The sequence below is a fragment of the Dasypus novemcinctus genome, chromosome 14 (assembly GCF_030445035.2).
Source record: "Dasypus novemcinctus isolate mDasNov1 chromosome 14, mDasNov1.1.hap2, whole genome shotgun sequence".
NCBI classification, from domain to species: domain Eukaryota; kingdom Metazoa; phylum Chordata; class Mammalia; order Cingulata; family Dasypodidae; genus Dasypus; species Dasypus novemcinctus.
Genome location: NC_080686.1, coordinates 17,282,171 through 17,309,719, shown reverse-complemented (window position 1 = coordinate 17,309,719; position 27,549 = coordinate 17,282,171). Strand labels below are relative to the sequence as shown.

At 43.4% G+C, this 27,549-nt stretch overlaps 1 long non-coding RNA gene across 1 annotated transcript in view; it reads right to left on the bottom strand.

The window, feature by feature from the left end:
- The window catches only part of LOC131273247 (uncharacterized), a 40,402-nt gene extending 17,464 nt beyond the window's left edge, over positions 1 to 22,938 (bottom strand). The window contains exons 1-2 of the long non-coding RNA XR_009180394.2: positions 22,845 to 22,938; positions 12,384 to 12,475 (exon numbers count right to left, since the gene is read on the bottom strand). This is a non-coding gene — a long non-coding RNA (uncharacterized lncRNA). The remainder of the gene's footprint in view (positions 1 to 12,383; positions 12,476 to 22,844) is intronic.
- Between the last annotated feature and the right edge of the window lie 4,611 nt (positions 22,939 to 27,549).

Below are 27,549 nucleotides of genomic sequence, written 5' to 3'. Positions count from 1 at the left end.
GGTAGAGGTGATGGTAGCATATTATCATGAGTGCAGGTAACAGCACTGCATTGTGTGTGTAGATTCGGGGTTGAAGTTTAGGGTGGTGGATGTCATGAGAAGGAAATCTAGAGGACGAAATACAGGACTGTATAACGTAGTGAACCCTGGCGTGGACGATGAATGTAGTAAATAGTATAAGAATGTTCTTCCATGAACTAGAACAAAAGTACGTTGCTATTACAAGGTGTTAATAATAGGGTGGTATGTGGGGAAAAAAATACCCTTAATGCAAACTATGGACTACAGTGAACAGTAATATCTTAAGATTCTTCCAGCAACTGTAACAAAGGTACCCACATCAGTGCTAAGGGTGGTCAAGTTAAATGACAATTAAACACAATATGTGATCTTGACTGAGTTTAATAATGAAAGAGAAAGTTCAAAGGGGCATTATTAGGATATGAAAAATTAGAATTTAGCTTGTGAGCTTTAATCAATGTTAAGTTTCTTAAACTTGATAACTACACTTACAGTGGTTACTCAACTGAATATTTTGGTTCTTTGGAAATGTACATGGAAGTATTATGTGTTCAAGGAGCATGATATATACAACCTACTCTCAGATGTTCAGAAAATAGATGGATGGATGGATAGATAAACAGATAGATAGATAAATATAGACGACAGAAAACGTAGCAAACTGTTAAAATTCAAGGATCTGGGTATCTGGAGGAGAGTGCTGTGTTGAAGATCTCTGTATGGGTTTTGTTTTGTTTTTTAAACTATCCTGTAATTTGGGGAGGAAAAAAGCAGTTGAAAGAGAAGAAAGGTGATCGACCAACTCCCTCGGCTAATGAAGTCATGTATTCATTCAACAAATATTTATTGAGTACCTGCACTATACTGTGCACTGTTCTCCGAGCTGAAAATGTCACAGCAATCCAAACAGACAATAATACCTGCCACAGGGAAGCCACTTTCTACTGAGGAGACATCAGAAAATAAGCAAACAAATAATACACTCAATCAGCTAGTGTCGAGTTCCACCAAGAAAAGTCCAAGCCAGCCAAAGGACAGGTTTCTGAGGTGGAGGGCAGTTGCTTTCAGCAGGTGAGATGGCCAGAGCTGCAGATGACTTAAGCAGGCATGAGGGAGGGCAGGAAGCCTGCCCTGAGGAAGTGAGGCAGGGCAATCCGCCAAGGAAAACCCTGAGGCTAGACCTTCCTCCTCAGGAGGAACTGCTTCAGGATTTGCCTCCCACGAGAACTTGACAAACGTGGGAAACAGGTAGGTTCAGACACTGAACAAGAGGCAGCTGGAGGGAAGGAGAGGCGTGGTTGAGCCCCCTGAATGCCCAGCTATCTGCCCACAAGTATTTCCCAAAGGAGCACAGGGAGGGAGGGAGGCAGACAGGGAAGGCATGAGGGGCAGCCACGATTCCCCCAGAATGCAGTGCCCAGGGCAGATAACTGGGGAACGGGCCTTTATACCGTCTATCAGTAGGGTAGAAACTACATGGTAGCAGAACGCATCGTTCTTAAAGTGCTTTAGAAGAGAAAGTTAAGCATGTAAGTTACAAAACCTACGGGTCAGTCACAAGTTCACAAACAACTGTTTCCCAAGGCTTGCATTTTAACTATTAGGGATGGAATGCTGCTGTGACTAGAAGAGGAAACAACTGGAAGTGTTGGGGAAGGAAATGCAAAGTCATATACGCTACGCTGGCTCTTGGGATAATTTGATAATTAGGAGTTCCACAAGAGTTTCCATGGAGTGATGGCACCAGGTGGAGGCAAAGGAAATGAGAAACTTGGGGGGTGGGGGGGGCAGGTGCAGAAAGACAAGGCAAATCTTTAAAGCTGGTGGTAAAGGGAAGAGAATAGCATGTTCGTGTAAGGAGGAAGGAGATAGGCTTAAAGGACTGGGTTTATAATAGGTGAGGGAAGACATGAGGTGTATGAAAGCAAGAGAAAGGAACAGTAGAGTGAAAACAATTAAGAAACAATTGCAGGGAAGTGGACTTGGCCCAGTGGTTAGGGCGTCCGTCTACCACATGGGAGGTCCGTGGTTCAAACCCCAGGCCTCCTTGACCCATGTGGAGCTGGCCCATGACCAGTGCTGATGCTCGCAAGGAGTGCCACGCCACACAGGGGTGTCCCCCCATAGGGGAGCCCCACGTGCAAGGAGTGCACCCCATAAGGAGAGCCGCCCAGCGCAAAAGAAAGTGCAGCCTGCCCAGGAATGGTGCTGCACACACAAAGAGCTGACACAGCAAGATGATGCAACAAAAAGAAACACAGATTCCCATGCCGCTAACAACAACAGAAGCGGACAAAGAAGAAGACGCAGCTAATAGACACAGAGAACAGACAACTGGGGAGGGGGGGAGGAAGGGGAGAGAAATAAATAAATCTAAAAGAAAAAAAAAAAGAAAGAAACAATTGCAGAAGAAAGGTCTGTGGCATCTTCTGCTCAGGAGACACGTCTGTTTTATGGGTTTCAGAGATCTGGCCTTGAACCCCAAATTGCCATTTGCTAGCTAGTGGGAAGCTACCTACTCTCGGGAGCATACTTCCTCATTTTATAAAACAGTTCTGATACTACTCTGCAGAGCCATTTTGTGGAGGAAACACACTATTAGGTGAAAGCTTCTGATAACACACTTCAGATATACTAGAGCTCACAGGTTATTTCTTTTGGCCTGTCTCTTCTTGAAACAGCTATTCACATTCTAAAGTAATTCTTAATCCCTAGAGAAAGTACACTCTCTTGTAAAATCAATTATTAGGTCACAACTATCCCCACCCCTGGGCGGCCTTCCTGGGGTTGCAAGATAACCCAACAGTAAAAGAGCATTAATCTTGCAGATGATTAGAAGCTTGTCAGATCTCAGTAAGGATGCTTCCTTTGCCAGAGCATGCGAAGTGATGGCTGAGTTTGGTAGACTCAAGGCAGCAAATGTGGATGAAGCTTTAAGCAAGTTAGGACCCCTCTCTCTGGGAGAAAGCCTCCCTGTCCAGCTCCTTCAGCCCCCTTATTAGCCCGTGTTTCAGAACAAGCAGCAGAAGGCTTGAGGAAAGAAAGGAAGCCAGTCCATGCAGCCCTCAGACCATGTGGGAAGGTCGTCCTCCAGGGCCTCCTCTCAAGACGTTCTATCCTTTTCCACCCGTTTTTATTATGTTTATGTGGCCACAGAGTTACAACACAGAATTTCCCATTGGAATGACTTTCATATGTAAAACTCAGTAATACCCGTTACAATCCCAATATGGTGCCACCTGCACCAACATCCTTTGCCAAAACTTGTTCATGACCCCAAACAGACACTCTGTCTCCATTAAGCAACAACTCCCCATTCCCACACACTGCGGCCCCTATAAGCCATTCTCTGTCTTTATGTATTTGTTTATTCTAGGTTTTCATATCAGTGGTATCACACAAAATTTGTCCTTTTGTGTCTGGCTTATTTCACTCAACATGAGGTCTCCAAGCTTCATCCACTTTGCCTCGTGTCAGAACGTCATTCCTTTTCACAGCTGAATGATATTCTGTTGTGTGTATCTAACACATTTCATTTCTCCCTTCATCAGCTGATGGACACTTGGGTCACTTCCACCTTTTGACTACTGTGAATAATGCCACTATAAACATCAGTGTGCAAATATCTGTTTGAATCCCAGCTTTCAGTCCTTTGGGGTATATCCCTAGCAGTGGGATGACCAGGTCATATGGTAGTTTTATAATCAACATTCTGAGGATCTGCCAAACTGTCTTCCACAGCTGCTGCACCATTTTATATTCTCGCCAACAACACACACATGATCCTATTTCTCCCCATGCCCACCACTTTTTGATTCTTGAAGTTTGTGGCATCTTTTAAACCATGGTATCAACCAACCTAAAGATGTTAAGATCCCACAGATGGCAGCGGACTTGGCCCAGTGGTTAGGGCATCCGTCTACCACATGGGAGGTCCGCGGTTCAAACCCCGGGCCTCCTTGACCCGTGTGGAGCTGGCCCATGCACAGTGCTGATGTGCACAAGGAGTGCCCTAACACGCAGGGGTGTCCCCCCACATAGGGGAGCCCCCACGCACAAGGAGTGCGCTCCGCAAGGAGAGCCGCCCAGCATGAAAGAAAGTGCAGCCTGCCCAGGAATGGCACCACACACACAGAGACCTGACACAACAAGATGACGCAAAAAAAAGAAACAGATTCCTGTGCCACTGACAACAACAGAAGCAGACAAAGAAGACACAGCAAATAGACACAGAGAACAGACAACCGGGGTGGGGGGGGAAGGGGAGAGAAATAAATAAATAAATAAATCTTAAAAAAAAAAAAAAAGATCCCACAGATGACAGATGTTAAGTTGTACACCAAGGCTTCTGTTTAATTCTTTGTCATTTTGAAGACAAAGGCCTCTTTGAAAATTGAATGAAAATCTGAATCATCTACCCAGAAAACCACACACACAAAACATTTACATGTAATTAAAAAGATTTCACTTGCTCCCAAAAGGGAGCTCCTGTGCTCCTGGACCACAGGTTAAAAACTCCTGGGTTAAAACTATCTCATTGTCCAGGAATGCTGAGATTACATAAATCCCTAAAATCCAAGCCCTAGCAATCTATGCCTGAGATCATGAAAGAAAACTATAAAATATTTTCATAACTTTTTGTAAAAAAAGGAGTAAAAGCACTGAAAGAACAAATGAAAAGGGAATGTGAGTTAACACCATGTACGTGGTATAGTCTACTCAATTCCATTGATGTGTCTTCATTCTTAAACCTTTCTAACAAAAGCCTTACTTTCAAAGCATCCTAATGCAACTGCTTAGGGAGTCCTAAAATCCACGGGAAATGATGAGGGTCTCCTTGTTCTATCCTATCACAGAAATGAAGCATGGGCTCCAGGGATGCTCCAGAGCCACCTCCAACCCAGAACTGCCAGAGTTTTAGTGAAGCACCAACCTTAAGTAGTGTTCTTTCTTAACCTTAGCCTGGATAAAAAGACAGCCAGGCATATAAACCTCCTCATAGTTTGCCTGGAATACATCTTTATATTAAGATATTATTTTTAAGTAAACTCATTGAATAGGGAAAAGAAAATAGTTGAGCATCTTTCCACAAAGAGCTTATTTTCAGAGAGCTAGAGCTCCAGTTATGGTATCTTTGACAATGTCACAAAGAAAATGTCCTCTCTTCCATATATTAAAGTCCTTAAAACAAGAAATTATTGGGAAGCAGACTTGGCCCAGTGGTTGGGGCATCCATCTACCACATGGGAGGTCCGTGGTTCAAACCCTGGGCCTCCTTGACCCGTGTGGAGCTGGCCCATGCGCAGTGCTGATGCGCGCAAGGAGTGCCCTGCCACGCAGGGGTGTCCCCCACGTAGGGGAGCTCCCCGCACAAGGAGTGCGCCCCGTAAGGAGAGCCACCCAGCGTGAAAGAAAGTACAGCCTGCCCAGGAATGGCGCCGCACACATGGAAAGCAGACACAACAAGATGACGCAACAAAAAGAAACACAGATTCCCGTGCCGCTGACAACAACAGAAGCGACAAAGAACACACAGCAAATAGACACAGAGAACAGACAACCGGGGGGCAGGGGGGAGAGAAATAAATAAATAAATAAATCTTGAAAAGCAAAAAACAAGAAATTATTTTCAACTCAGTTCTCTCTTTGACTAGTATGATTCATGTCTGAGAATCTGTAACAGTAAAGTCTTTTAAAACCAACCTGCCCCGTGTTGCTTACTACTGCCATTTTATATTTTGTTAGCCACCTAGCTCAGTATCGCCCCAAACACATGAACCAATACCAGGCTAGTTACATCAAAATTAGCTGAACATTATCACCTAACCCAGAAATTCTGACTCAGGGCCCACAAAGGAGACCCAGGAAGCTGTGTTTTTAGTAAGCTCCCCCAGCTGATTTACGCAGGGTTTGGAATCATTGCTCTAGTGCATTGATGCATTTATATATCATTCCAGAGCAATCTTCTCAAATACTTCCTTCACTTTCAGCAAAAGCCTCCTTCCTGCTTCACCTACAGAATTGATACCCTTAAGCTTAGGCTCCTCAAATGTCCTCCTCATCATCTCAACACATCCCTACCCACTTGTCCAACTTATCTCCTCTGAAATGTCAGGAGAAAATACATATTTCCTTCCTCCTTCCCACCAATGCCAGCACCTAAACTCTGCTTGTCAGAGCCTCTGTAGGAGAGATTGCCCTGTAATGGTGATTACAGTGTTTTATTACATTTGATTTCAGAACACTAGAGCTGTTAGGTGAATCAGGAATAGGAAAACTGTGGGACCTTAGACAAAGATGCTCCTACCCCATTTTCCAGAGTTTTTTCTCCCTACCATTCCAGCAGGGTCAGTAAGTCAAGGAAGAGTCAAATTCGTGGATTTTCAGCTTCTAAGTGGACGTCTGCAAAGCTATGAGAGACAATGATCTCAAAAGTCAAGGATTATGAGAGAAGTATTTAAGAGAGAAAATGTTTTGTAACTGCTTGTTATTGTTGTTTGCTATGTAAATGTACTTGAATCCCACATGTTTGCCAGTAACTAGCAAGAGGGAAGGCAAGAAACCTCAAGCACAGAATGTACTTTACAGAGTTACAAGGATACAGAAAGGAACGCAGTTTTTTTTTCCCAACCAAAGGTAAGAAACATAATGTTGTTTTCCAAGCAAAGGTGATTTTTTTAAATCTAGAGGAGGGAAAGTTTAAAATAGGTTGCACATCCGCCTTACCCTCTGCGCATAACCTTGTCAAAACCTTGGTGAGGGAGCAGGTGTAGCTCAGTGGCTGAGTGCCTGCTTCCCATGCGTGAGGTCCGAGGTTCAATCCTCAGTATCTGTGAGGAGAAATTGGACACAACAAGAAAGTGCTAGAGATTCATGAGTAGATATGAGTTGAGACCAAACTCTCATTGGAAACATCAGAATAGAAATGAGAGTGAGAGCAAGTTTATTTAAGGTAAAATATATCTACATATTTTTAAGCCTCAGACAGTCCCCAGAGGTTGCAGCAGGGCAACCAAAAGCCTTGTGCCATACAGAGAGGTGTGGAAGTAGCTGGATGCACTAGACCCTACAGACACCTTGAAGTTGGAAGAGAAGAGCACAGACAACCTCTGGCTAGCCCAAGGCAGGAAAATGCTTCAGCAGAAGATGCTGCAGGCGGCGAAGCCCTGCAGACACCAGCTGAGAAACTCCCACCTCCCCCCAGGCACCTAACCCTGACTTCCAGCGCCTCTAGGGCTGGGGTTCTTAGCCAGGCGTCCGTGGGCTTGGACTGAAATTCAAAAAAACAGTATTCTTGTGGGGATGTGTTGGGGCGGGTGTGATGTATTTATTAAATAATACACAGTACAGTGTGGACTTAGTAAGAGGTTCATGGTTTTCACCTGATTGGAAGAGGGGTCCGTGGAACAAAAAAGGTTAAGAACCCTGGTCTAGGGAGAAGAAGAAGGAGCGACTCTCCAGTTAGCACAATCTACCCAGTGAAGACTGGGTTTGACATAGGAAGCAGCCAAGATGATGCTTTCTGTCATCAGTAGAAAAATGGAGTAATACTTGAATCAGGTGGACTGCAAAATGGCAAATAAGCTCCACTGTCATGAAAATAGTTACAAGATTCAAAATGTTAACCCATCTCATGACCATGGATTTATGGGGGAATTGAAGGGCTATGAGCATAAAACCAGTTGATCATATTAAACATACGTGACTTTTCATGGCATTGTCAAGACACATACAACACTCATGAAGGCCTTAATATTTGAATTTTTTTTCAGAAAGTGATAAATCTGCAGCAAATTGGCAATGGGAAAAATGTCCTGGCCATGAGGGAACCCATCATGCCTGCGCTACTCACCAAGACAGACTCTGGTCTACCCACTCAGTGACGTTCAAGGAAAGGTGATATCTTCCCATACACCTGTCTAGCCTGAGGGGTGTACAGGTGTCTTCTGAAGGAAATAGTATCCAAATGTTTAAGAAGTATCATGATGTTATACATAAATACTTGTACTTTCAAAAAAGAAAAGAGGAGGAAGAGGAAGGAAAGGAAGAGGAGGAGGAGAAAAAAGGAGAAGGACAAAGAAGGAGGCAGGGATGGAGGGAGGAAGAGAGGGAGCAACGAGGTGGAGGAGAAGATGGAGGAGGAATGAAAGAGAAAGAAAAAATGAGGAAGAGGATAGGAAGAGAAGAGAAAGGAGGCAGATCTGAAGCAACTGAATTTATTATTAGTGGTGGGAAAGACAATGGTACAAATATTTTAGAGAATGGTTTGGCAGTTTCTTTAAATTATAAACATATACAATGCAATAATTCCACTTCTTGGGAAAGAAGTCTCAGAGAGAAACAAAATGGATCTTCAGTTTTTATTCTTAAGTATTGCTACCCTCACTAAATTATTCAAGAAAAAATTTATCCATGAAAGCATAACTAAAGTACATATTCAAATGTATTTTGGTGTATGCTCCCTACACCATGAACCTAATAAAAATTAAAAGCACCAGGTTCTATTTTCCTCTAATATCAAGGTACAACTAATACTATGAAATGCATATTCTTGCATTCTTTATCTCTGCTTAGCAGAGGAGAAAATTCTGTTTTAAACAGGATGTGTGCAGGATAAATTTTGTTTCTAAACTGCAATAACAAGAAGCTTTAAAGTAAATCAGACACTGTAAAGTAATTTTACAATGCCTTGGAAAGAGCCCAAGACTGTGGGTTCTTAAATAGATTCTCCCTGGTAAATGGAGCTGCCACCCTTCACATGAACAATAAGTCTATTCCCTTGATAACTCCAAGAAATACCCACTGAAATGCATTCTAGTCTGATAAGAAAAAGAGTGGAAATAGGTTCAGATCTTTGGATTTTTTTTTAACTCATTGTAGGCAAATTCTTTTTAAGAAGTGTCACTCTGGAGTTTCAGAGTTATTCCCCGACATTAATGCCTATGACCTTTCTTGAAGAAATTGACCAACTTATTGATGCTGCAATTTATATGGAAAAAGCAAAAGATCTAAAGTAGCCTGTGCAATTTTTTATAAAGATGAACAAAGCTGGAAGGTGCAAACTACTTAATTTCAAGACAATATAATTCTACAATATTCAAGACAGTGGGGATTTGGTTCTTATAGAACATTTGAACAGATTGGAAAGTATGTAAATAGACCACACTTACATAGCTTATTGATTCTTTAATAAAGGTGCCTGTAATATTAAATAGAGAAAGTATAGACCTTTCAATAAATGGTGCTAGAACAAGTGAACACCCACATGCAAAAATTAAGTCAAAACAGATCATAAATCTAAATGTAAAACCTAAAATAAGAAAAATTTTATAAGAAAATAGAGGGCTAAAAAAATAAATAAAGACAAAAAAATAAAAGAAAAATAAAAAAAATAGAGGGAAAAAATATCTGTGAGCTTTGGTTAGGTAAATATTTCTTTTTTTTTTCTTCAGATTTATTTATTTACTTCTCTCCCCTTCCCCCATTGCCTGCTTTCTGTGTCCATTCACTGTGTATTCTTCTATGTCTGCTTATATTCTTATAAAACAGCTCCAGGAACTGATCCTATGACCTTCTGGAGTGGGAGAGAGGTGATCATTCTCTTGCACCACCTCAGCTCCCTGGTTTTGTTAAGTCTCTTATTGTCTCTCCTCTGTGTCTCTTTTTGTTGTGTCACCTTGCTGCATCAGCTCTCCGCAATGGCCAGCACTCCTGCATAGGGTAGCACTCCACATGGGCCAGCGCTCTGCTTGGACCAGCTTGCCTTCACCAGGACACCCTGGGTATCGAATCTTGGACCTCCTATACTGTAGATGGGGGCCCAATTGCTTGAGCCACATCCACTTCCCTAAATATTTCTTAGATTGAATACAAAAAGCCAGACCATTAAAAACCTGATAAACTGGACATCATCAAAATTTGAAACTTCTGCTCTTGAAAAAAATCAAAAAATAAAAAGTTAAGCCCCAGACTATGAAAAAATAACTACAATAAAAATATCTGACTAAAGGTTTGTATCCAGAATATAGGAAAAAAACAAACACTCTCAATTCAATAAGAAGAAAACAAAAAGATCCAATTAAAAAAGAAGTAAGAGATTTGAACAGACACAGTCAAAAGACTGGCAAATAAGCCCATGAAAAGATGCTCCATATCACTAGTCATCATAGAAATACAAATTATATCACAATAAGATACCTCTACACATCTATTAGATGGGCTAGAATTTAAAAACAACATACCAACTGTTGACAAAGATTTGAAGCCATTCCTTAATGGTGGTAATATACAGTGGTAAAAACACTTTAGAGAACTATTTGGCTGTTGCCTAAAATGACAAACATTATACTTATCATGCAATCCAAACATATGTCCACATTATGCTTACATTCATAAATGTTTATAACTGGTTTCTTCATAATAGTCAAACCTGCAAACAACTGAAATGTCCATCAACTGAGGAATGGGAAAACAAATTTCAATATATCTATACAATGGAATACTGCTCAGCAATAAAATGGAAGGAGCAACTGAATATGAAGGGGCCAAAATAGCAAAAGTAATTTTGAAAAAGAAGAAGGTGTGGGGAATTGCTCACCAGATATCAAGGGTTACTGTAAAGGAAGACTAAGTAAGACCACCACATGGTGGTGGCACAGAATTAGACAAATAGATTAATGGAAAAAATAGAAACTGAAAAGAAACCACTAATAAGGAAACTTACATATGAAAACTGGCTACAAAAGTAGAAGTTAGAAAAGGGTGAAATGTCCAATATATGATGCCAGAAAAATTAGCTATTTGTATAGAGAAAATTAACATCAAGATACCAGATGGGGAGCTAGAAATATGTTTGGAGCTAAGATAAGAAGTTTATATTGAATATATAGAGTCATGCTTTATATTTTAAAAACTATCAACAATATCAACTATGGAGAAGTAGAAAATGCTGCAGGAAAGACTTAGGTACAGTTGAAGAAGTAAACAACAGAGTTCATTCTTTTTCTGATAGAAATTCATTCTCCAAAGCTTTACACCAGGCTGGGAGAATGATGTGAAGCTCAAAATACTCCTCCATCAGACTAGGAATCCCCTTATGTAATGCAGTGAACCCAGTACAAGACAAAGACTGCATACAGTTTCAGCTGAGCTCCCTTTTCTTCTTTTTGTCCCATTTGGGGACCCTAAGGCTCCATAAATTCAGGCGAACATGAAACACTCACCTGTCACATAGTGGCTCATGGAAAGATGGACAGGTTTCAGGAAAGTTGGAAAGGAAATAATGGAGAAACCATTTACAGTATATCAAAATAAAGAACACATATGAGCAGAACACATATGAGAACCTAAACAAGGTAAATAAATGTCACAGAAATTACGCAAACATATTGGACTAGAAAAATAAAAGAAAGAAGAGGGAACAAGAAGATATGATGAACCTAGGGATAAAATGAATTCCACGGGAAAGAATCAAGTTCTCCACAAGAATGTTGCAACAAATTCACTCAAACAAATAACCGTAGAGCACTTGCTCTGTGACAAGCACAATTCTTGGTCTAGGGTACACCAGTAAGCAAAACCCCAAGCCTGGGTTCTGGCGTGACAATGCCTGCCTCTGCATCCCCGCTCTGCTGCTTACCATCTGTAAGATCCTGGGTGAGTTATTTAACCACACGGTCCCACAATTTGTGCATCTATAAATGTAGGAGATATCCCATAGAGTTGATGTAAGGACTAAATGGGTTTGTCACATTCTAGCATATAGAAAGAACTGTATTAGTATTATTTATTATTTTTATTACTATCATTATTACATGAGATTATTCATTGAAAAAAATAGAGCCTCAAAAAAGAGATGACAATAAAATGAGCTGGATAAAATAAGTTGAAACTAGGGTTGGAGAAAAGCTACTTTTTGTCATTCCAAAATCTGAAAGGTGGAGGGAAGAAGGAAGACCAACTAGAGATATCAGGACCTGAGTAATGATGTGGTGGTGAGTCCCTTGGGTTTTCCTTTTGCCTCATAAATCCCAGACTCCAAGGCGAAGAGGCCTACAGCACGGAAACATCAACAGACGCGACAGGAAAGCCCCAACCAAAGCTGCTAGCCGAAGGACCAGAAGTGGTAGCCTAGCAGGACAGAAAACACACCCCTCTACCTCAGTCAAACACCACAGAAGACACTGTGTCCTCACCTCACCTCCTGTAAGTAAAGGCCAAGTGAGGAGCCCGGACTTCTACACTTGCAAGGTGCATCCACATCCCTGATGGGTAGTGCAGAAAAGGCCAAGTGGGAGGCAGACCTTTGAGCCTCACCTGTGGTGTCTGCTGAGACAGCATGGGGAGCCTGGCCGCCCACTTACCTATCAGGCGTACCACGGAGTCCCCTCCACCATGGGGCGGTGTCAGAGGAGGTTCAGTGGAGAATCAGGACCTTACAGCAGTCGACCAGTCCCTGAAAGATATTTAGGTTGTTTCCATGTTTCCTTGTTGTGAATAAAGCTGTTATGAGCAGTTATCTCTACACAGACATGCTTTCATTTCACACCTGAAGTGAGATGCTTGGTTATGTGATAGCTGTATGTTTAACTACTAAAGTGGTTTTGTCATTTTATACTCCCAGTGTAAGGGTGTGAGGGCTTAAATTCCTTCATACCCTCAAGGATATGTTTATTCTCAGTCATTCTATCAGCATCCTAATGGTGTGTGGTCAACTCTCACTGTGGTTTCCAGTTGTATTTTCTTTATAACCAATGATGCTGAGCACATTTTCACATCCCTATCGACCATTCTTTTGTATAATATCTGTTCAAATCTTTTGTTCATTTTTAAATTGGGCACTTTGTCGTCTTATTTTTATATTCTGTCTTCATATACATTGTGGATACAAGTGTTTTGGCATCTAAATTTATTACAGGTATTTTCTTCAATTCTATTTAAAAAAAAAAAAAGTCAACCAGTAATGAGGCAACCTCACCGAGCTGTCAGAGGACACACGGGAAGTCAGAACTCAACCCCAGACAACAGTAACATGGAATCCTCCCCTTCAGTGTCAACAGAGGCCAAGTGGGAAACCTGCTGTCTCCCTCCACCTAGAATAATGAAGGGATGCCCCCTTTCCCTGCCAGAGCAGTAGAGAAGAAAGCTAAATGAAACAGAGTTTAAATACAATCCAGAGTCTCATAATATAATATGAAGTTGTCCAGGTTTCAAGTGAAAATCATTCATTTCCAGGCAACAAGAACCTGGGAAGTGGGCCCTGGGAGAGCAGCGGCAATCCTCCAGGTGCAACGGCAAGAACCAGGAAGGAAGGAGGGCCCAACAGTGGGCTCTTGATACTAATGGCTACACTTTTGAGCCTATGCACCTGCAATAAGAACAAGGCCTAGAGTAGCATTGTGCCTGGGGGTTTCCTCCTGACAGCCTTCATGTTACTCAAATGTGGCCACTCTCACAGCCAAACTCAGCGTGTAGATGTGATGCATTCCCCCCAGCGTGGGACACGACACCCGGGGATGAGCCTCCCTGGCACCGAGGGATCACTACCACATACCAGCTGAAGAAGCAACTAGAAAATGACCTTGAATTAAAGATTCAATGCGGAACAGCAGAATATACCTGTCTACATATAATGACATGACTTCGGGAAGCTGTTTGACCTAATGTAAGGGGGAAATGGAAAGGAGAAATGAGATTATAAGGCTGTGAGTCTCTAAAAAAGAGTCTGGAGGTTGTCAGAAGGATTGCCCTTATGCATACCTGAGCAGAGTCTCAGAGACAGATAAAGTAGATACAACCCCAGGTATTGGTTCTTTTGAGGGCTAAAGAGACTCACGGGTTCTATGGTCATGGCAGATGGGGTTCACTGCCATGTCAGTTGGCCCTTTTTTGGAGCTGGTGTTTCTGCGTGATGGAACTGGACTCAGATGGGATCTCTTTTCACAAGACTTTCATGCTACTTTACTGGAATTGTAGTTGGTGCTGGGGTTTAAGATATATCTAGGGGATTTGAATCTCTGGACTGATAATATGACACCCAGGCCCAGAGCCTCAACAGACTTCAGCTCCTACACTTTGATTTATTGGACTTACTCCACTCAGCTAACATGGAGTTGAAGAAGATCAACCACCACAACATGGAGCCTAGAGTGTCTACAACTGGAAGCGGGAGGAGTGCATCCAGTACCCATATGGAATCTAAGCCCTCACTTGACATAGATGTGCAATGGACACAACCAATCCAATGTCCACAGAGAAAATGTGGAATGGGTGTGGGAACGGTAGCCATGGTGGCTGCTGGGTGTGGGGAACGGGAGGAAGAGATGAGATGTGGAGGCGTTTTCGGGACGTGGAGTTGTCCTGGATAGTGCTTCACGGACAATTACGGGACATTATAGATCCCCCCAGGGCCCACTGGATGGAACGTGAGAGAGTCTGGGCTATGATGTGGACCATTGACTATGGGGTGCAGTGATGCTCAGAGATGAACATACCAGGTGCAATGGATGTGTCATGATGATGGGAGAGAGTGTTGCGGTGGGGGGAGTGGGGGGCGGGGGCGGTGGGGTTGAATGGGACCTCATATTTTTCATAATGTAATTTAAAAAATAATAATAAATAAATAAATAAAAAATAAAAAAAAATTAAAAAAAAGAACCTGGGAAATCACAAGCTGAGTAAATCAAAACAATCAATAGATGCTAACACCAAGATGACAGAACAGTTATAATTATCTGGTCAAGATTTTAAAACCACCATGATAAAATATTTCTGGGAATAATGCAAACATGTTTGAAACAATGAAAAAAACAGAAGCCTCAGAAAATAAGTAAAAAGTTGCACCATAGAAATAAAAAATATAAAGAAGAGCCAAAAGGAAATCTTGGCACTGAAAAATAAAATAACAAATAAAAATTCAATGGATGGGCTCAACAGCAGAATGGAAGGGACAGAGAAAAGAATCAATGAACTTGAAGATAGAACAATAGAAATTCATCCATTCTGAACAACAGAAAAAATTGACTTTAAAAAAAATGAACATAGGAAGCAGATGTGGCTCAAGTGACTGGGCTTCCACCTGCCATGTGGGAGGACATGGGTTCAATCCACAGGGCCTCCTGGTTAAAAAAAAAAAAAAAGAAGCATGCCTACATGGTGAGCCAGTGCCTGCACAGTGAGCTGAGTGCCCACACAGTGAGCCAAGTGCCACTTGGCTAGCCGGTGCCCACGCAAGTCATACAGCAAGACAGTGATGCAACAAGAGAGATGAAGGGGAGAGTCACAACAAGGCACAAGAGGAACCAGGAACTGTGGTGGCGCAAGTGACAGGGAACCTCTCTCCACACCAGAGGTCCCCAGGATCAAATCCCTATGAATACTAGAGGAGAAAAAAACAAGAAGAGAACACAAAAAGAGTAACAGACACAGAAGGTCACACAGTGAATGGACACAGACAGCAAACAGCAGCAGGAGGGAGGGGAAGGGGAGGGGAAGGGGAGAGGGTAAATGAACAGTCTCAGAGACCTGCCAGACTATCCAAGATCTAATATTCAGGAAGCGGATATGGGTCAACTGATAAGAGTGTCTGCCTACCATATGGAGGGTCCAGGGTTCAATACCCAGGGCCTCCTGACCCATGTGGTAAGCTGGCCCATGCGCAGTGCTGCCAAGTGCAAGGAGTGCCGTGTCATGCAGGGGCACCCCTGCATAAGGGTGCCCCACACACAAAAGAGTGCACCCCTCAAGGACAGCCACCCCATCTTAAAAAAGTACAGCCTGACCAGGAATGGCACCACACACACAGAGAACTGCCGCAGCAAGATAACGCAACAAAAAAGAGACATAGATTCCCAGTGCTGCCTTATAATGTAAGTGGATACAGAACACACAGCGAATGGACAGGGGGAGCAGACAATGGAGGGGAAGGGGAAAGAAATAAATAAAATAAGTCCTTAAAAAAAAAAGGTCTAATATTCGTGTAATCAGAATCAAACAAGGAAAGGAGAAAGGCGATGGGACTGAAAAATCACTTGAAGAAATAGTGGCTGAAATTTTCCCAAATTTGTCAAAAGACCAACGATTCAAGAAGCTAAGCAAGAAGTGGATGTGACTCAAGCAGCTGGGCACCTGCCTCCCACACAGGAGGGCCTGGGTTTGGTTTCTGGTGCCTCCTAAAGAAGATAAACAGACAGACAAGGGAGCCATCTTTGGGGGAGGGGGTGAAGTAAATAAATAAAACTTTTTAAAAAGAGAAGGAGAGAGCTTATCTCTTAAAAAGAAAAAAAGAGAGAGAGATCCTATCTCTTTCTGATCAAGTGGAGTTTATTCCAGGCATACAAGGCTGGTTCATGCACTCCCCCATATTAACAGGCTAAAGAATAAAAATCACCTGGTCATATCAACTGATGCAGGAAGAACGTTTGACAAAATCCAACATCCATTAGTGATTTAAAAACAAAAACAAAAACAAAAACTTCCAGAAACTAGAATAAAGTGGAACTTCCTCAACTTGAAAAAGAGAATTTACAAAAAAAAAAAAACCTACAGATAACATTATCTTTAATGGTAGAAGATTGAATGCTTCCTCCCAGCAAAAGAAGAAAAGGATGCCCACTCTCACACTTTTATTCAACAGTGTACTGGAAGTTCTCACCAATACAATAAGATAAGAAAAAGAAGTAAAAGTAATATACATTGGAAAAGAAGAAATATAACTGTCCTATTTGCAGATGGCATAATTGTTTATATAGCAAACTACAAGGAATCTATAATAGAACTTGTAAAACTAATAATTGGGTTCATCAAGGTCATAGGATACATGATATACAAAAATCTATTGTATTTCTACATGCTAATCAAGAACACCACAATCAAAACCACAATGCCATTTACAATCACCCAAAAAAATAATGAAATACTTAGATGTAACTCTAACAAAACATGTACAGGACTAGCAAACTGAAACCATGCTGATGAAAGAAATAAAAGAAGATCTAAATATATGGAGAAAGATCTCATTCTTGGATTGGAAAACTCAATATAGTAAAAATGTTCATTCTTCCCAAATTAGTATATAGATTTTTTGTTTTGTTTTTAGGAGGTACCAGGGATTGGAACCAGGGCCTCATACATGGGAAGTAGGCACTCAACCACTGAGCCGCATCCACTCCCCAGTGGATGAGAGTTGGTTTTCTTCCCTTGTTCGTTTATTTTGTTTTGTTTTTAGGAGGTGCTGGGGATGGATCCCAGGGCCTCAGACATAGGATACAGGTGCTCGACCACTTGAGCTACATCCGCTCCCTGTTATATAGTTTTAATGCAATTCTTATCACCTTCACAAGTTGTTTGTAGATATAGACAAGATTATTCTAAAATTTATGTGAAATAGCTAAAGAACTAGAATAGCTAAAACAACTTTGAAAAAAATAAAGTAATAGGAATCAGTTTACCCAATGTCAAGTCTTACGATATAGCTATAGTTTGCAAGATGGTGTGGCACAGGCAGAGAGATAGACACAGATCAATGGAACAGAATAGAAAACCCAGAAAAAGCCACACACAAATATACTCGACTGATTTTTATAAAGGTGGAAAAAAAAAAAAGTAATTCAATGCAGGACATACAGTATTTTCAAAAAATGGACAACCGCAGGCAAAATTTTAAGATGAACCTTGACCTAAGACTCATGTCTTACAAAATATTAACTCGAAATGGACAAAGGGATTAAATTTAAAATGTAAAATTTTAAAACTTTCAGAAAATAAAAAGGAGAAAATCATTCTTATCTAGGATTAAGTAAAGAGGTCTTATATTTGATACTAAAATCACAATCCATAAAATGAAAACTGATAGATTGTACCTCATCAACATTCAAAAATTTTGCTCTGTGATTGACCCTGTCCAGAGGATGAAAAGACAAGCTATGCACTGGGAGGAAATATTTTCCAGCCACACGCCAAAAGAAAACTAGTATCTGGAATATATAAATAACTCTCAAAATTCAACAGGCTATGGCCGTGCTGCCAGTGGTCGTGGAGGAACTCCTGAGAGAGATGGCAGTGGTGGTGAGAGAGAGAGGGCCAATTCCTGAAGAGCATCTATTATCACTCACCGACCATCCAGGTCTCAGACCTCGGTGATCGACCATCCAGCACCTCCCAGTGGGAGGCGTGTACCCCAGGTACCTGGAAGTCCTAAACATACACATGCTTTTCCTCTTGTGGTTACCGTTCATGTCCCACATTTACCTTCTCAGTGCTTTGAAGAGTGAAAGCTTCTTGCCGTGCAAGCATCTCTTGGCAGTTTATCCTAGTTGGGTTAGGGAGATCTGCCAGCACCTAAGCATCCCTGACAAGCAATTGACTTATATATTATTGACTGAAGGGGAACAAGAGCATAAAGATACACATTGAGCATCACTGTCTTTCAAAATAGCAGTCTTGTGAAGAAACACATTTTAGCCTGGAAGAGGAGTGAGATGGATCTTCCAGGGGCTTCAGCAGGAGGTGCCGTGGGTTGGGACCAGGGGTGTGGGTATGGCTAGAAGCCCTGTACACATCTCATGAGCAACCTGAAGCAGCCTCTGAGCCCCTTGGATGGAATCAAGGATTTTAGACTCAAATAAAGCCTAATATTGTGCCATGTCCAAAAAAAACAAAAAACAAAAACAAAACAAAATTCGACAGGAAAAACCACAGTGAGATATGATTTCACACCCAATAGAATGGCTATTTTTAAAACAAAATAAAAAGTAACAAGCTTTGGAGAGGATGTGGAGAAGTAGGGACACTTGTTCATTGTTGGTGGGAATGTAAAATGGCACAGCAGCTGGGGAAAACAGTTTGGCAGTTCCCCAAAAGTTCATTATAGAATTCCCATATGACCCAACAATGCCCCTTCCGGATATAAGCCCCAAAAAATTGAAAGCAGGAACTCAAACAGATATTTGTACACCAATGTTCATAGCAGCATTATTCACAATTGCCAAAAGATGGAAGAGACTCAAGTGTCCATCAACAGATGAAGATAAACAAAATATGGTAAACAATGTAATATTATGCAGCCATGAAAGAGGAATGAAGTTCTGATACATGCAACAATGTGGATGGACCTTGAAGACACCATTTTGAGTGTACAAATATTGTATGTTATCACTGATATGAAATAATTAGAATACGCAAATTCCTAGAGGTGGAAACTACATTACAGGTTCCCGGGGGCTGAGGTTGAGGCAAATGGGGAGTTAATGCTTAGTTGGTACAGAATTTCTGTCTGAGGAGATGGAAAGTTTTGGTAATGGATGAGTGATGGTAGCAAAGCAGGGTGAACATAATTAACACTAAGGAATTATATGTCTGAATGTTGTAAAAAGGGAAATTCTGGGTTGTGTATATGTTTCTAAAATAAAAATTTTAAAACCCAACAGGAAAAATAAAAAATTCAGTTAGAACATGGTCAAAAGACATAAAGAGAACTATCATTGAAGTAGATATATTGATGGCAAATAAGCATATGAAAACTGTTCAATATCAGTAGCCATTAGGAAAATGGAACTCAAACCATGATGAGATATCACTAGACATGTATCAGAATGGCTAGAATAAAAATAGTGATAACACCTAACCACTGATGAGAATTCAGAGAGCAATCACTCATGCATTACCTGTGGAATGTAAAATGGCAAAGCCAACCTAGAAAACAGTTTGGCTATTTCTTAAAAAACTAAACATTCACTTGCCCTACCATCAAGCAATTGTACTCCTGGGTATCTTTCCCAAAGACATGAAGACATATCTTCATGCAAAAAACTACACACAAAAGATTATACAACTTTATATATAATAGCTAAACACTGGAAAAACGCAGATGTCCTTCTAGGTGAATGGTTATACAAACTGTAGTGTATCTATACCATGGAATACTACTTGGAAATGAAAAATGAATGAACCATTGATACACACTACAACCTGAATGAATCCCCAGAGAATCATTCTAGTGAAAAAAAAATCCCAAGTGTTTACATATTGTATGATTACATTTACACAACATTCTTAAAATGACAAAATTTAAGAGACCATATAAATACAGGAAAAAAATGATCAATCATAATAGTAACAAAATTTAAGACAAGGAGATATGATCTGATTATGGTAGTAACGCAAAAATAACCACAGTATTTCACAGCTTCTCCCATCAAGTGGTGGAGTTTATTTTTCCACCCCTTTACTATGGGCTTGGACACACGACTTGCATTGACTAGCAAGCATTACACAAGCACAGGTTTGAAAAGCTGTGCTCATGAATTCTTTGACTACCAAAGGGCTATTTGCTGATGAATACAAATGCCTCAGCTAACACCATCACCCATGATGCCAGATTAGTGAGTGAAGCCACTGACCCCGAGCTGACCACAGATAAGCCATCCCACCTGAGCCCTGCCTAAACTGCAGAGTCATGGAATGGTAAGCAAATACATAGTTGCTTTAAGCCACTACGTTTTAGCATCGTTTGTTATGCAGCACACGTTAACTGATACGCTGATGTTGATGGGAGTGTGGGAAAGCAAGCACTGTCAGATACTATTGGTAGAAATATAATTAAAAGGAAACTTGACAATATCAAATTTTCCAATATGAGTATCATTTAACAGCAATTCCACCCTGAAGAATTTATCTTATAAAATTATAATTACAGATGCTCACAGAAATACAAGAATGTTTTCAGAACATTGTAACTATAAAATTAGAGACAACTTGAATATTCTTCAATAGAGACCAGCCAAATAAATAATGGTACAATGCTGAAATGGAATGCAATGAGTCATTTTAAAGAACGAAGTGGATCAGTGTATATTAACTACTGCCAAGCACCCTCTCCCATATTTTTCTAGAAATAAATAAAATACATGCATCTGACCAAGCACCCAGGCTCAGCTCATCCTGACCCCGGGTCGCCCTCGCCACAATAACTGGTTCAAGGATAGGCACATGTCTCTCCCTGAATTTTTCTACCTGGAGTCAGCAGCAAGTACATATTCTCTGTGGTCATGAGGCTATAAATAGCTGTCGCCAGGGTTCCAGTCTTAGGGAGATTGGCAACCGGAGGGAATGAAGCCAACATGCAAGGGAAACTCAGATGACACAAGAGGAGTCCAAGCCACCCCTTCCCGGACTTGTTTACCTGAGTCAGAACTGCCCCACCCCTCCATATTAAGTCGCACTGAATTGAGTAGAGCTATGAAATGGTGTCCAAAGGATTTAACTACAGGAAATGCTTTATTTCTTATGATGAGTGGTAGGTAAACAAGCATCTGTTACATGAGTATGCCATTATATGGCATAATTTTATCGCATAATCAATATTTTTAAGTTAAGTTTTAAAAAGAAAGATAGAGGATGCCGGTGATGCAAAAAAGGGACGTTCTGGTCCCTGATTTGTCTGCTGCCTATTGATGAGCTTAGCTAACTAGAGGGAAAGAGGATTCGAGAGAAAATGGCGGGGCAGCACGGGACGATCTTGCCACCTGCATTTGGAGTCACAGGATGCACGAAGTTCGCTGCTCGGGGGACACCGTGGAGAGTGGCCTTGCAGGTGCACCACCGGAAAAAAACTGCCTTCCAGCTGGGGACACCTCAGCACAGGAGGCTGAGAATTTACTGCTCGGGACAGGACCTGAGAGAAGAGGCGGAAGTGGAAGACCCCAGACAAAACCCCATCACCCACATCAGAAAACGGGCAGCGTGGGGGCCCCGCGGGCTCCAAAGCCCGCGCAGGTGGCCGAGGAGAGGCAGCGTTCTGACCCCGCCACGGAAAGGGCTTTCAAGGCCGGTCAGTGATGGCCAGAAGGGCATCAGAGAGGACCACACAGTGGCCGAGTGAGTAAAGAGACACGTGTCCCCGTGGCTGTCCTTCCTCCAGCTCCCCAACACACACACACACACACACACAACGCTGCAGGAGCCCCGCCTTACAGAGGAGGGGAAAGGCGGGGTCTGTAGGGCAGGCCACGCCCCTCTCCCGCCTCCTCCCACGCGGTTAGGGTCGCTGTTCCAGCTTGCAGGGGACAACAGGAAGCGTGAGATTGAAACCCATCAGACAGAGGCGTTAAAGGCAGTTGACATTTTGCAGTTCTAAATTTCAAAACTAAATAAATAAAGGGAGTTAGACTGTAATCACTAAAAGTCACGGGAAAGCCTTAACCTCTTCCCCAAGATTCAAAGGAGCACAGTGTAAAGCTTAGGGCTGTACTTGGAGAAAACGCAAAACCTGCGTTGTGTTCGCGTCCCACTGAATGAAAACAGCTTGACAAACTTGTCCCTGTGCATGCCCCGCAGGCATGAGTGGATCCCAGCTGGGTGGTGGAGCAGAAGCCCCCGCCTTCACTGCGAGGCACTCAGGCACTGAGCGTGCAAATTTCTCTACTCCTTAAAGTGACTTTGCAGGCAGTAATTATTATACACATTTTACAGATGAAGAAACAGAAGTTCAGAGTGGTTGGGTGTGGGGCCCAAGTCATAGAGCCAGGCAGGGGTCTCTATGAATGTACACCGTGTGGCAACGCCTGGCCCACCATGGCATGCTACCTGCAATGAGGGAAGGGACCTCAGAAACCCTCTAAAACTCCTCACCGTTCTCCCCACTGTACCAAGCACCCAAAGAACTCCCCTCTCCTCCCCCGCCTGCTGTAGCACCCGTTTGCCCACCTCACTCACGGAAGTTTCAAGTCAAGAGTTCTCCCATGCTTCTCCCCACTGTTTGGACTCCCCCTGATCTTTCTGCTTTCCAGTCTCCTATATCCTAAGACCCTGAATCCAAGATGTTTGACCTGATAATGCAGGGAGCAGAGGAAACACTTCTCCAGGAATCCATGAAGCTGAAAACACAGTGCTCGAGCGAGGCCTGAGGGAGGAAGTCGGCTGGATTAGCTCGAAAGGATGTTGACCTGCAAGGGTCAGGCAAGAGGAGGGGCCCTCTGGTCAGAGGGAAGTAAAAGCAGGGAGTGCCTGGAAGAGATTGTTCATGCTTGAAACCGTGGCCAAATTGAGTGAGTAATGAGAGAGTGGGATGTACCTCACTATATATAGCCAGACCTAGGGATTGCCCACCAGGGAGAAACACTGGGGGCTTCAGTAGTCTTTGGGTTGGCAATGAACCCATGACAACTCAAGAAGAAAATTTGGGGGAAAGTTGAGAACCTGCTCTTCTGGGGTAAAGATCTTCCCCCTCTTTGAATCCCCTGAGAGGTGTTAGTGGAACAAGAGGTCAATTCCACTTAGGGGGAAGCGGACTTGGCCCAATGGTTAGGGCATCCATCTACCACATGGGAGGTCCATGGTTCAAACCCCAGGACTCCGTGACCCGTGTGCAGCTGGCCCACGTGCAGTGCTGATGCGCGCAAGGAGTGCCCTGCTATGCTGGGGTGTCCCCCGCGTAGGGGAGCCCCACGTACAAGGAGTGCACCCCATAAGGAGAGCCACCCAGCACAAAAGAAAGTGCAGCCTCCCCAGGAATGGTGCCGCCCACACGGAGAGCTGACACAACAAGATGACGCAACAAAAAGAGACACAGATTCCCGTGCCACTGACAACAACAGAAGGAGACAAAGAAGAAGACCCAGCAAATAGACACAGAGAACAGACAACTGGGGTGGGGGGGAGGAAGGGAAGAGAAATAAATAAATCTTAAAAAAAAAAATTCCACCTGGGGAGGAGGAAGGCTCCATCCCATGGCCAGCGTGAAAGTCCACTGCCACCAGCTCCAAAGCGAGGACGGAGCCCTGCCCTTCCACGCACACCCGCTGGGCAGAGGCTTGGGCCCTCCCCAAGACATCCACTAATTTGTGGAAGGCAGCTCTGACCTCGAAAGATCTGAGGGTCTCCGTAGCTCTACTTTGGAGCTCCTAAGCTGCTCTGGAGAAGGGGCTTCCTGAGGCTGCCAGCACTTTTTCTTCCATGCAGAAATTCTGGGAAAGCCAAGGTGCCTCCTGGCTTTCAGCTGTACCTCACATCAAAGAGTACAGGGTGTGGTCCTTTGGATAAAGAGTCTGGTAAACAAGCTCAGTACTAAGATAAAGGAAGTTCTCTAGGATCTGGGGGAGGGCTGGGGAAGGTGAGGCTGGGAAGGCAGGTATCTTTCTCAAACTTAGCGAACGCTGAGATTTTGAGGCTTTGCCTCAACATCAATATTGAGCTGATTGAAAAAAAATAAAGATTTTTTTTTTTGCATTTAGCACCTAGCGATTAAGAATAATGAATTCAAACAGGAAGTTTGAATAATTTATTCAAAGAGAAGCTGTGCAGGGATAATAACACTTATCTGTAAGCTCTACTGTCAATTTCAAAGTTGATAAGGGGCCCAAGCTGGCTGGGCCTGGAGCTGTTAAAGTTCTGCAGATGCTGCCCGCAGAGTTTTTGAACCCTCGATATTTGACCCCTGAACTGAAGAAAAGTCCGTCTCCAGGCTTCTGAGAGGATATGGGAGGCTTCCTCTAATCACTGTGAATTTCTGCGACTCTTCTTCCCCAATATTTCCTAATCTGGGCAGATTTTCTAGCTTCCCTGTTGCTCAACCTACCCTGCATGTCAATGGGATGTCCCTAGACTTCTCTTCTAATCCCCCCTCCTTTACACCCTGAATGATTTGTTCAGACCCACTCCTACCTCCCCACAACCATATCAGGCCCACTGATGGAGCAGCTCATGAAATGTGTGCAGAAAGGCTCACAGCCTTCCTCCAGCCTCTCCTCCTGCCACAGGGGGGCTTCAGTGTCCATTTGGGGGACACCAAATCGCCACCCAAGCTTCACAATCCCGGTGACCTTCACCTTCACCCCCTCAGCTCCCCTCCTCTGGCCAAACCCTGCATGTGTCCTCACCCAGATTGTCTCCATCTCTGAAACCCTGCTGACACATGCTCCATCATTCTGCCTTTTTCTCTGTTACAGCAGAGAAGGTGGAGCCACGACACGAGGGGCACGAGGGGCAGGCAAGGAAGGAACAAGACCTGGGAGGACCAGTCTAGCGGCTTTCTGAAAGGACTCCTCGGTGTCTCTTCCTAAACTTGGTGCATTTTCGGGGAGGACAGTCCCTAAATAGACTGTGTAGATGGTGCTCCTGGACCTCACCCTCAAAGTGTGGACCCCTGGGCTACCAAGCCTCAGCCTCCCCTGAGAACCTATTAGAGACGCAGGCTCTTGGCCATGCTCAACCAGAACTTGCATTTTAGCAAGACGCCAGGTGAGAAACCCTGCTCTCCACCAAAGTCGGATTCAAAAGAGCTAAGGAGGCCTGAGAGCTGGCATTGCTGACAAACTCTTATAGTGCAAATCCTCCTGGCCTGAGGACCCCACATTTGATACTTCCTTCTGCCAACCAGAGGAGTCAGCACTTCTAGGTCCTGCCCCATCCCCTGGATCTGAACCCCTCTTTCAGTGTGAGAAGGAAACTCAACTTGAAATACTTGAGATGTGCTTACTGATACAACTGCAGAGCTTGGAGGTAGAGCTCACCTCCACAGAGGCTCATGTACCTGGGACCCAAGTTCTTGCATGTCTCTGCCCACCATCCACCACGAGAACTTCATTCCCACACCCCCAGCCACTGCGTCCAGGCTCTCCCCATGTGAGCAAACTAGCTACACTGGTCACGGACCACTTGGTCCAAGGAAGAAGCCCTTCTAGTAACTCCCCTTCCTCTGAACGGATCACAGCGGTGGCAGGAGGAGATAGGCTTACAGGCTTAAGGCATTCAAGGCTCACCTGACAGCTTGGGTGGAGGAAGGGTGAATTCCCAAAGGAAAACCAGGGTTCTCCTGAAAGAGAAGAGGGAAATCCAGGCTGGGGCGGGGGGAGCCAACAAATGCCAACATCACATCCCGACTGGGGAGACAAGCTCTGCCCCAGCTTTGAAAGAGCGATACAATGTTCATCCTGTGGTTGGTCAAGTATTTTACTTTGAAAATAATTTCATTAGAATCTGGGTATCTGAGCCATTGGCCCAAACATGCTTCCTGGGGGGAAAAAAAAAGCAATGAAAAAAACCCTCTCGAATAATCATTGACCCAACATCCACACCACCAATTCCAGAGGAAAGCATCGTGAATGTTACAAAGCCCTTTTGAAAAAAATAACTGATTTCTTGTCTGGAAAGACCTAAACTCCTACAAAATCTGAAGTAGCAGTACCATCAATTGCAAGGCATGAATTCTATATTGAACAAGGAGAAAAGCATTTACTGAACAATTTAATTGAATGTGGTTGGAGTATTCCCAAGTGCTAAACCACTCCAAATCTTTAAAAGATTTTTTGGGCACTAGTAATTTAAATGCCTAAAATTTTAAGGGGCAGGAAGCAGATGTGGCTCAAGTGATAGAGCTTCCGCCTACCATATGGGGGGACCTGGGTTCGATCCCTGGAGCCTCCTGGTGAAAAAGAAGAGAAAAAGTGCCCCCGCAGCGAGTCAGTGCCTGCGCAAGTGCCCACGTGGTGAGCCAGTGGGCGCGAGTGTCCGTGTGGTGAGCACAAGTGCCCTCCCAAGTGAGGCACGCAGCAAAATGATGATACAACAAAAGAGAGACAAGGGGAGAGTCAAGGTGAAGCACAGCAGAAACCAGGAACTGAGGTGGTGTGATTGACAGGGAACTTCTCTCCCCATCAGTAGTCTCCAGGATGGAATCCTAGAGGGGGAAAAAAATGAGAAGACAACACAGACAGCAAAAAAACAGCAGGGTGGGAAGAGAGGAAGGGGGAAAAGTAAATAAAATCTTTTTTTTTTAAGGGGCAAAACCCAAGCGCCTAAGAGAGCTTTGCCTGAGCTCTCTAGGAAGAGCTATTAGCCAGATAAAGGGGAACAGAGCCTTCTGCCTGGCAAGGTTGTATGTTACTCCTTTTTTCCCTGGGTCCCACCACCACCTTGAACTTCCTGAAGGTGGGAAGAGCCATGGATAGACGCCCTCCTGCCACTCCCCCTCACAGATCACACCCACAGTGGGGCGGTTAATATTATCTCCTTCCTCCTCATGCACTGTGCACTCCTTGGAGATGTTCCTCAGGAAAGCCTGTCATTTTCATCCCCTGCAGATGCGCTCTGCACCTCTGCTACCCAGCATACAGCCCCTCGTCCTCTCCTTTGGGGTTGGGTTTGACCAATGAGAGGCCCCAGTCAGGAAATCAGTGCAGGCAAAACAGGGTTTTTCCCAGGATTTACTTCCTGGCTCCATCTTCTTGGGTCACAGCTGGGTTAGCGTCACTCCTCTTCCCAGGCAGCAGCTCCTAGCCGGCAGGACCCCTAAAGCTACAGCGACCCTGGGTTCTGATAACTGCTTCTCACGCTTCCCACCCAGGGCGATGGCAAGACCTGCAGCCAGTGCTTGTGCTAGGTACTTCCAAGCCCTGGATGGACTCCCTTTCATAAACGCTCTGCTCACTCATCTTTCTACCATCACCCATGTGGGGTATGGCCTCTGTTTCCACGACCCATACAGACACATGCTATTGAATGCTGCAGAATATGAAATCTTCACAGGCACAGAAA